The following is an 11280-nucleotide window of genomic DNA, read 5'->3' as shown; positions in this document are numbered from 1 at the left end:
TTCATTTTTTTTTTTTTTCTGCTTCTCTCAGGCAGAAAATTTCAGTCCTTAACCTTTATGTTAAACGGCACTATGCCTGAGGATATAGCTCACTCTCCTCGTACATTGCTGCCCCATTGTTCTGTGGCTGAGGGTGAAATCGGAGTAAATCCCACAGCCCTGGCTCACGCCAGCAACCACACTGGAATTCATGGGGGTCCCTGACAATGGAAGCCTGACATGCCAAGCCAGCAGAAGAGCAGGCAAAGCTGTGGTAACACCAGGACCTCAACCCCAGTTCCCAGCCCGTGTGAGCATGAGTGTGAGCGGCTGCTAAGCTGACTTCAGGTTCGTTCATCTCAAAACATAGACTTCTTTCTGGAAGATTCATTTTTATGTGTGTGCATGTGTGCCTGTGTGGAGACATGGACGCATAAGTTGCAGGGAGGCCCACGGAGGCCTCAGATCGGGCTGTCCCATGTGGGTGTTAGGAACTGAACGCAGGTTCTCTGAAAGAGCGCTGTAAATCCTTAACTACTGAGCTACCTCACCAGCGCTGAGGCTTACTTCTTTGAAGAGACCCCTATGAGAGGCTGGGGAGGTTGCCCAGTGGTTAGAGCACAGGTATTGCTTAAAGATCAGTTCCTAGCACCAGTGTCAGGTGGCTCATAACGCCCGTAACCCCAGCATCAGGGGCTCGGGTACCTTCCTCTGGCCATTGCAGGCACCTGCACGTGAGTGTGCCACTTACCCACAAAGACACCATCATGGACACACACACACACACACACACACACACACACACACACACACACACACACATCATAAATAAAGACAAGAACAAAAGAGCACCCTGTGGGACTGTAAGGTGTCTAGCTCAAAGGTGCTCCACTTCAACATCTCAGTCAGTCGACATCATTAAGAACTCTAGAAGAGGGGCTGGGGAGATGGCTCAGTGGTTAAGAGCACCGGCTGCTCTTCCAAAGGACCTGGGTTCAATTCCCAGTACCCACATGGCAGCTCACCACTATCTGTAACTCCAGCTCCAGTTCCAGACATATATGCAGACAAAACCCCAATGCACATAAAAAGAAGAAGAACTCTAGAAGAGGTCTGTAGGTGTGGCTCAACTGGCAGAGTGTTTTCCTAATAAGCTTGAAGCCATGGGTTCAATCCCTAGCATCAACTAAACCAGAGGATTCCTGTCATCCCCGCACTTGGGAGGCAGAGGCAGGAGGATCAGTTCATGGATAGCCTTGGGTACATAGTGAGTCAGAGGTCAGCCTAGGGTACACGGCTGGGAATGTAGGTCAGTGGAGAGTCTTTTCCCAGCATGCAAGAGGCCCCAGAACCCCATGACAAGAAAGAGAGAGAGAGAGAGAGAGAGAGAGAGAGAGAGAGAGAGAGAGAAAGGAAAAGAAAGAAACTTCTAAGAGAAACGGGGTCACTTGTCGACAGCGACATTAATATTTCATTTTCTTTCATTTGTAGTACATACTATACAAGTCAGACAGCTGAAAAACCCTGTGGAGGTAACTGACTGCTTCCCTCAGAACAGCATAAATGTACCCCCTTTTTATTCTGAAAATTGTCGAAGCTACAGAAATACTAAGTGAATAATCCAGCTTGCAAGGACCCCCTGTAGCCTTCAGCTGGGCTCAATAGCTGTTCATACTCTCTCTCCCCTCCCTGTGGTACAGGCATAGATACGCAGACAAACACATACTCACATAGCTTGAGCCGTTTGGAAGTCAGTTGCGGGCATCATGACTCTAAGTGCTTCTGGATACATTTTCTAAGAACAAAAACATCGTCTTCCCAATCCCACGGCATGATCACATCCAGGAAACCGAACATTGGTTTGTTAAAGGGTCAACACAAGGTAAAATGACTGCTAGACAGATACAAAACGAATTTTCATCATTGATGGAGGAACTGTGAGGCAGTATAGTCAGTGCAGAACGAAGTCGGTGAGCTTCATCAGCAAGAATATTGAAGAGAAGAGGAAACCTGGCTTCTTTTTGCCCCTCTCTCCTTCTCTCCCCCCCTTCCCTTCTCAGTGCTGGTGGTGGAGACAGGGCTATGTGCATGCTAGGCAAATGCACTACCAGTGAACTGCACCCCATCCCCAGACTGTCTTCTTGTCTATGAGTGAGGGTTCTTATGTGATGCTATCTATTGGCATAAAGCTAACAAACCATACAGGGCCTCTAGAGGATCAAAATTAGCTGACTCTGAAGTGTGTGTTGTAGAGTTGAGTCCATGGTTTGTCCATAAAGAACTAGTGAGTAAATATGCTGGGCTTTACAAACCATATGACTTTCATAACTACAGATTTCCATGTGCCATTGAACATAAAAGTCACCACAGACAATATATGAAGAAATAAATAAGGTTGTGTGCTAATAAAGCTTTATTTACACATAAGTGGTGGCAACATATTGCCCAGTGGTTGCAGTCTGCCCTTTTCTAAAGAGCATGTTATCTTCTACCAAAGCACAAAATTTCACCAAGAGATACAAAAACAAACAAACAAACAAAAATAGGACCTAGAGATGGGGCCCAGTTGGTAGACTGATTGCCTGGCACACACATAAAGCCAAAGGTTCAAATCCCAGAACTGTACAAAACCAAATGTGGGGGTGCACGCCTGTCATCCCAGCACTCAGGAGGTAGAAGCAAGAGGCTCAAAATTCAAGGTCATCCTGGGGTACCTAGTGAGTTGGCAGCCAGCCCAAGCCACAGGAGTCACTGTTCATCCCCTCAGAAAAACTCCAAGAAAGCAACCCCCTAAAATACCACATTACTGTGGCTTCCTAAAATTCATGAGGTAAAGTATTCTTAAACATAGTATTTTAATTAATTTCCTGAGATTCTCATACATGCTTACAATGTATTTTGATTATGTCCACCCCCATTGTCTACCCTAACTCCTCTGAGATCCACCGCTGTCCTCACCCTCTCCCCAATTCATGCCCTTGATTTTGTTTATTTCCTTGCACCCCCCCCCCCCTTTTAAACACACTTACTCCCGAGTGTGGGACTAGTCACTGGAGCGTGCTTGACTAGCCGACTAGGGGCTGTGCACCTAAAGAAAACGAATTCTTTCTCCTCCAGAAGGCATCAGCTTCCCCCCTCCTTGTGCTGGGATGCCGGCTGGCCTGGTCTTGTGACCACAGTGGCTGTGAGTTCCCGAGTGCAGCTCCAGTCATGTCCAGAAGAACTCTCACCCGGGTCCTCCCTGACCTCTGGCTCTTACAGTCGTCACCCCATCTTCCATGATGATTCCTGAGCCTTGGGGATGCGGAATGATACAGATGTCCCATTTGCTGAGCCGTCCAGTGATATTTATTCTCTGCCCTGTGGTTGTGAGTTTCTGTGTTAGCCACCATCTACTGCACGAAGATACTTCTCTGATGAGGTCTGAGAGCTGCATGAATCTATGGTACAGAAATATGAATTTAAAGGGCAGTTGGATTATTTAGCAGGATAATAAGCAGGTCTCAGGGGCCTGTCGGGCTCCCCAACCATGGGTTCTTGGCCAGATTTGCAGTACCAGACATTTGTCTCCTCCTGTGGAGTGGGCCTTAAGCCCGACCAAAAGCAGTTGTTTACTCCCAGAACAATTATTGCCACTCATGGGGCGGGGGGGGTGGGGAGAGGGGGTGTCTCAGCTTGGTAAGACCATTGATCCATTGATGACATGACCCCCGACTGCCTACATAGCACCTTTTAGTACTGCAAGAGCTAGCCAACAGGGAGGAAGCTTTCTGGCCAATACCAACTTGAGTTCTCTATTTCCAGTACCCAATGTGTGTAGTGTCCTCAGCAAGAGATCTTGCCATCAAGTCAAGTGGGCAGCCAAGGGCAGTGGTAGCGAAATGCTCTCGTCTTAGGCCCCAGACGGGGAGTGTCCCCTAGAAGGTGAGTGCATTTGGAGACAGGGCCTTTGAAGAGGTGACTAAGTACAAAGAAGCCAGGAGGACATGTCCTAGTTCACGATGACAGATGTCCTTACGAGAAGCAAGAGACGAGGGTACAGTCGGTCACAGAGGAAAGACCAGTGAGGACACAAGGAAGACAGTTGTACAGTGCCGACGGAAGGTCCCCAGAGACACCAGCTCTAAGGGGACCTTGACCTCAGATGTCTAGCCTCCAGAACACTGAAAAGATTAATTCACATTGATGAAGCCATTCAGTGTGTGGAACTTTACTAGGGCAGCCAGAGACATCTTCCAGTTTTGAAAAGACAGCTACGTGGTCACGCGTCAGGCCAGCAGGCTGGATCAGTGTTTCCTAAAGTTTTATCAAGGGCAATGTCTTCAGTACAGCTCACAGGCCTGGGGGTGGGGGATGGGCGCAATGTCAAACACATTTCAGTGCTTAGAACCTCGACCCCCACAGCCTTCCCAGGGTGTCTCTGGAGATGTTTTGTGGTCTGGTGTCAGCATGAATATCCGTGAGGCTGGGGTTCTGAGGGTGCAAAGATGGCCACAGACGGAGCTTGGGAAGTGTGGGGTTCAGAAGGCCAGAGAAGAACATCTGTATGTGCCAGGCAGGGGTGAGACAGGGGACTCCTGTGCTCAAGTGTTGGGGGGCCATGACAGGGAAAACAGGGTATGGGGCCTAAGGCCAGGCAGACTGCTCAGAGCTCCACACTCATGTTGTCCGGTGCTGGTCAGGGGCTGGGGATGCCGAGCTGCTGGAGCGTGTACACAGCATTCATGAAGCCCTGGGTTTGATCCCCAGCACCGGGTGTGATGATGTCCATCTATAATCCGAGCACTTAGGTGGTAGAAACGGGAGAATCAGAAATTAAAGGTCATAAGTTCAAGATCTCATCTCTAAAAGGAATCAATCGGTCTGGCCTTGAAACCATTAAAATCACTGTCTGCTTCAAAGCGAAGGTGAGCCAGTGAGTATCCAGAGGGAGAATGAAGAATGGGTGCAGTCGACGCATCTGGCCCTCCTTGTCTTCTTCTGGGGTCTCGTGGTATTTTCAAACAGAACTTAAAGCCCCCATGAGTCCCTTCTATGAATGCGTCATAAATGAGAAAAAGGCCCGGATGGTGCCTGCAATGTCAACCAGTGGCCACCAGATGGCACACAGCACCCGCTGTGCAGGCACACACAGCCCAGGGCCTCAGGAAATGTGTCACTGTGCCTCCCTGGCCTAACACGCCCCCTCCTCCCCCAGCAGTTCAGTGTCTACACCACAGGAAGCTCGCCTTTGGAGAAGTGTGTGAAACTCCACACTGCACCACGGCTGAGCTCTGCCCGCCATTCCTCCTGGGGACACATCAGCAAGCTCTCACCTACCCTGAAGGGACTCTTGGCCAGAAGAGTCCTCCACCCTCTCCTGTGCATGCGTCCTGGCTGGACAAGGAGCTTCCATTATGAAACCTGCTGTCCTGGAGAAGCACAGTCAATGAGGGAAAAGAATATTCCAGAACTGTGTGTTAAGAGGTCTGCATTCCTAGCACGAATGCAGCCCTGCAAACACCGTTACCCTGGCATTTAGACCACTCACAGTGGGATGTAAGACTCTGACGTAATCCCCAACCTCGGCCCTGGAGAATTAATGAGTTGCTCATGCCATTCAGGCATGAAAGAAAGACTTGCATTGGGGTGGTTACTGCTTGCCCAGAGTGCTGGAATGAGCCACGAGGCTGGAGGCCAAAGGACTCAGGCCACCCATGCAGGGAAATAGCTCCCAGAGATCCAGTGCAGGCATGGAATGATGGGCACAAAACAATCACTCCGTCTGAAGCTTGCACGCCTCCCAGGGCAGCACATCTGAGACTTGGGGTGCATCCCGTAGGAGCCAGGCCATGACCAAAATCTGGCAGTTGGAATTCTACTCTTGTCAAGCTCTGGCTTTTAGGCAGGGAGCCCCGTCCTTGCTTTCAGTTCCAAAAGCAATGAATAATTAATCATCGCATTCTTGAATGGAGAGGATATTTCAATGGATGAGTGGCATTTTCAACAGGGTTTTCTGACAGTCACTGTTGATTCCTTCTATTTGAAGCAGGATCCCAGGAGTGAAAGGAAGCGAAGACAGAGGCAACATTATGTTTATTATGGTCTGTGCTTTTGACCCATCAGAAACACGTGTGGATGAAGAACAGCTGGATCGGATATTTACATTGGCACCTGCTCTGCACCAGGCACTCTCGCTCCCATATGTTGTATGAGGAGTTTCTTACTCCATACTCGGGACAACTGCTTGGCTTTGAACCCCGTTGTCTGAGTGTATGTGTGTACACGTGTGTTTGCTTGTGTGTGCACATATGTGTGTAAAGGCCAGAGGACAACCTCAGGTGGCCTTCCTCAAGTACTGTCCATTTATTTTTGAGTGTCTCTCTCTGTCTCTCTCTCTCTCTCTCTCTCTCTCTCTCTCTCTCTCTCTCTCTCTCTCTCTCTCACTGGTCTGAACTTACCAAGTAGACTAGACCTACTGGCCAGTGAGGCTCAGGGATCTACCTGCATCCTCCTCCTCAGTACTGGGATGACAAGTATTTGCTACAACTTGTAGATTTTTTTTTTGTCTTTAATATAGATTCTGGGCATTAAACTCAAGTGCTCATGGTTTCCAGGCAAGTATCTTACTGGCTAAGCCATTGCCCAGCTCCGAACCTGGGTTTTCATGTGAGGAACCTACCTTCAGAGAGACGAAGTGGCTTGCCCAAAGTAAATGTGAGCACCAGAGGCTGGAAAGTCGGACTTCAAAGCCGGGGCTTACTTCTCATCACCGAAGTTGCGTGGACTCATGGACCTTCATGAAGTCGGGACAGACCTGTGTGTGTGTGTGTGTCTGTGTGTGTGTGCACGCACGTGCATGTTGTATGCACATGCCTGTGAGTTGCTTTGCACACCTGTGCACATGCCGAGGGCAAAGGAGGAAGTCAGGTGTCCTGCTCTGTCACTCTTTGCCCTAGTCCCTTACAGCATGGTCTCTCAGTGAACCTGGAGCTAGGCTGGCAGCCAGCAAGCCCCGGCCATCCTCCTGCCTTTGCCACTCACACCACTGGGGTTACAGGTGAGTGCGGCCATGCCCAGCTTCTTACCTGAGTGCTGGGGATTTGAACTCCAGTCTGCATGCTTGCTCTTCGAGTGCTCTCCCCTGCTTAGCCCTTTTCCCCAAGCCCCCCAGCACTTCCTCAGTTGAAAGCTAAGTAAGTGTGGCCATGTGGGCAAGCCAAGGCTGGAGCTGGAAGAGTGAGACTTCGGAATTCAGACAGCCTGGGACTGGAAAGACAGTACAGCAGCTACGCACACTGTCCGTTCTCCCAGGGGCCCCACGTTCAGTTCCTAGCATCCATCTTAGGCAGCTCCCAAACTGCCTGTACCTCCAGCTCTAGGGGATCTGATACCCTCTTCTGGGCACCCTCCAGGAGCATAACCATAGACATATATACATAAACCAAAATAAAGCTAAAAAATAAACAGTTCAGGGGCCTAAAATAATGTAGAAGATTTTCTTTCTATCGTCTCTAAAAATGTACCCCGTGTGTCATGCCACCAGATGAAGCAAGGGGACAAGTCCAAGACCTGTCCTCTCTGCCCAGCTCAGCTCCACAGCCAAAGAACAAGGACTAGAAAGTAACCAGGCCCTTCCTGTCCTAACACGCTCCCCACTGCATCCCAGAATGATGAGGTGTTGTGCAGAAGGGTCTCCACATTGGGGAGAGGTGTGTTAGCGGCGGCAGGGAGGGCGACAGGGCTCCAGATGTCACCACCAGCAGCCTGAGGAATTCCCTCAACCTTTCAGGGGCCTTGACTCAAGGAGCACAGTAAAGAAGTTCAGGGCAGACCAGTAGGAAGCAGTTTGGGAGTGTATTAGGAATGGAAAGAAAGGCGCTCAGGGAAGGGACAGAACCCTGAGAGCTCGGATGTGGCCTTCTCAGGGGAGAGTCACCCCTCAGCGTCTGTCTCAGCCGTGGGCAGAGATGCCATTTTGATGACTTTCAAGAGATATCTCGGGCCGGGCGGTGGTGGCGCACGCCTTTAATCCCAGCACTCGGGAGGCAGAGGCAGGCAGATCTCTGTGAGTTCGAGGCCAGCCTGGGCTACAGAGCGAGATCCAGGAAAGGCGCAAAGCTACACAGAGAAACCCTGTCTCGAAAAACCAAAAAAAAAAAAAAAAAAAAAAAAAAAAAAGAGATATCTCAAAGGGTTGACAAGAAATCTTCTTTCTTCCTTACTTTTTTCCGTAAGTGAGATATTTAGGGTGGTTCTGGGGGTGACTTGGATAGAATATGATCTGATAAGGTTTAAAACCAGGAACCCCCAGGGTTCCACGGGAGGTTAGGACGTGTCCTTTCCCTGGATACAGGATTTCTGGTGAGATTCCTGGAAGAGTATAGGCTTACAACTGGGAAGGAAGAAAAGCCTTAAGCTCTTGTTAATTGCTTTGGAATTCTTTTTTTTTCCCAACATAATATTCTTATTGATTATTGATTATTTGGGAATTGCACATCATGTATCCCAATCACACTCACTTCCCAGTCCTCCCAGGTGTACTCCCCCCCCCAAAAAAAAAGCAACAACAAAAAATCAAGTCCAATTTATGTTGCCCATATACTCACTGGAGCATGGTCAGACTTGCAGTGGCCAGCCCATTAAAGAAAACTGAGTCCTTCCCCACCCCCACCCCCACCAGAAGCCATCAACTGTGAAAAACTACACTTCAGCACCCTTACCACAATTTTTTAAGAGTTCACTTCCATGGCTATCTGTCTAGGCTGTTACTTTTGGGGGGTGAAGTGGGGTGGGGGTAGGGGCTGTTACTATGTCCCTATTTCTCAACTGAGAGTCTGTGGTCATCAACACCACTGCAAACGTAGCTTCCTTGCCCTTGACAGTCAGTAGGAGCACAGACCGTGGACTTGCACAGTGTCTCTGGCCTCAGCATGGTCTCCTGCAGCAACACAGATCATGGACATCAGCACAGCCCTCTGCTGCCTCATGGGCCATGGACACCATCATAGCCCTGGGTGGTAGTGCAGGCCAGGGACATCAACATGGCCTTCAGGGAAAGAGAGGCCATGGACACCAAGATGGTCCCCTGCAGCTACCTGGCCCATGGATGTTCACAGGGCTTCAGGTGGCAGCACAGATCACAGACACCCACATGGCCTTGGGTGATAACTTGGCCCATAGACATCAACACAGCCCCCAGCTGCAGAAGGACCATATACGGATATACACATTGCCCTCTGCAGCAGCACAGACCACGGACATCAACATGTTTCAGAATTGTTGCTTCTCAGCTGGGGAGAGGCTCCTGCCGTACTCCAGGGCTGAGGGGTTGCTTTCTCACATTCTTTTGTCTTTCTACCTTACCTCAGGTGAAGTGAAGGTAAGTAACAGGCCCCGGGGCCACAATTATGTTGTAGAGTCAGAAACAGGACCAACCAAGGACCCCTCGAGAGACCCCCATGTCTCTCCAGTGCTCGGTACTACTTGCTCTTGCCGCTTCCTGGGACTCCTCTCATGACCATGTCAGTTTGGCAGGAGACCCAAGAGCAGGTTCCTTCCGGTTTTCACTCCGGAGGGAAACCTGGCTTCAGATCCCTGCCAGGTTCATTGGTTTTTGAAACTTGGTGGCAAATCAGCCACATTTCTGCCCTGCATCAGCCCAACCAGTATGGAGGGGATGGTGAGCTTCGGGGAGCTAGGGGCTGTCCATTATCTTGGGGTGCACATGTTCTAAGGCAGGGGATAGTCAAGGAGAGTGAAAAGGGAGAGGGGAGCGACTGGGGAGGTGAGCTTGTTTGATTGCGTTTGTGTTGGAAGTGGCTGGTGAGGTTTGTGGGGGGTGGTAAGGGGGTCACGGATAGGCTGCAGAAAGACCCTTCGGTCGAAACTCCTGTAAAATACGGGGGGAACTGGGGCCCTTCTGAGCAGAGTCTTGCTCTTAAGTTTTTCAGAACTCATTGAGGCTTCAATACTGACTCCCATCCTCTGGCCAAGCACTCTTCGGAATGCCTGAGGCAGGCTGTGGGGCACAGGCATTTGTGTATTCCCCTGAAGACTGTTCTTTTACATGCAGAGTACACACACATGCACACACACACACACACACACACACACACACACACACACACATTTTTAAATAATAAAATAAAATAAAAACCACAACCTCCCCTTGCTGGATGGCAATGGATCCACACATCCCCGGAGCTGGGAAAAGAAAATAAAGGAGGAATCCAGGCCTGGCCCTGATTGGATGACCAAACTGATTCAGAAAGAGCTTTGTCTCTCTAAAAAATTTCATGTTGTGATACAGTGAGAGAGACAGAGAGAGATGCACACAGGGAGAGAAAAACAGAGAGACTAAGACAAAGAGACAGACAGACAGACAGACAGACAGACAGACAGACAGACACACACACACACACACACAGAGGGAGAGAGAGTCACTGACCTCTCATGCACACTGCTAGCGGCTGCAGCCCTAGAAAGCCACAGTGCCAGGCTGATCTCCATTTCTTCTTTCCTGCCGTGACTACAGAAATGAGCCTGACGTGGGAGTTCACCACACTGAGCGTCTGTGATATCATTTGCTTACCAGACGTAGCGTGAACCTTCTTCCTCTCCTACTCATCCCTGCTGTGGATCTAAAGACACAGGTGGACTGGAAGACATAACTGAGTGTCTGGGTTCCACAGAACAGTATATGCAACTGGATTCCGTGACATCCGTAGATGCACTCATGGACACATGCACCCACAGACCCATGCACACACATGCATATGTCACACACATGCAAGAAAGAGGTTTCACTTGAAGTGATACATTCCTAAAAATTGGTGCTTATCCAGAATGTTATACACGCATGTGTGTGTGTGTGTGTGTGTGTGTGTGTGTGTGTGTGTGTGTGTGTGTGTGTAGGTGCATGTGCATTTTGGCGCAAATGTGAAGTCAGAGATCGGCCTCAAGTCCAGTCCTCACCATTGCTCCATCTGAGACAGGGTCTCTTGTTTGCTGAAAGCCAGGCTAGCTGGCCCATGAGCTTATGAGTCTCCTGTCTCTGCCTCTCCTTGTCGGAGTGCAGGGCTTATGGACAGGCTTACTGCTGTGTGTAGGTTTATGTGGGATCAGAGGACTGGAACTCAGGTCCTCACACTTGTGAGGCGAGTGTTCTTACCTATTGAGCCCTTTCCCTGGCGTGCTTGAGAAAAGCCCAGAATATACTAACTCAGGAGAGGTGGATGTCATGTAAAAGTCCCATAAAAGGTCGGGGGTCACATGGCCCACACTTGTCAGGATCTTACCTCAGCTCATACCCTGCTCCCC

At 49.7% G+C, this 11280-nt stretch overlaps 1 protein-coding gene and 1 long non-coding RNA gene across 2 annotated transcripts in view; both read right to left on the bottom strand.

Moving 5' to 3' along the window:
* Positions 1-1964, bottom strand: part of Tarbp1 (TAR (HIV-1) RNA binding protein 1) — a 70085-nt gene extending 68121 nt beyond the window's left edge. Inside the window, exon 1 of the mRNA XM_052727530.1 lies at positions 1710-1964. The gene's annotated coding sequence lies outside the window, so the exon portion shown is untranslated. The remainder of the gene's footprint in view (positions 1-1709) is intronic.
* Positions 1965-2374: 410 nt separating this feature from the next.
* Positions 2375-10830, bottom strand: LOC128104371 (uncharacterized). Its single transcript, XR_008215977.1, has 2 exons — positions 10409-10830; positions 2375-3419 (listed from the first exon to the last, which is right to left on the bottom strand). It is a non-coding gene; the product is annotated as an uncharacterized LOC128104371 (long non-coding RNA).
* Positions 10831-11280: the final 450 nt, after the last annotated feature.

This window comes from Peromyscus californicus, unplaced genomic scaffold (assembly GCF_007827085.1).
Source record: "Peromyscus californicus insignis strain IS unplaced genomic scaffold, ASM782708v3 Scaffold_8__1_contigs__length_139910024, whole genome shotgun sequence".
In the NCBI taxonomy this organism is placed as follows: Eukaryota; Metazoa; Chordata; class Mammalia; order Rodentia; family Cricetidae; genus Peromyscus; species Peromyscus californicus.
This window is presented reverse-complemented; position numbering and strand designations above follow the sequence as displayed.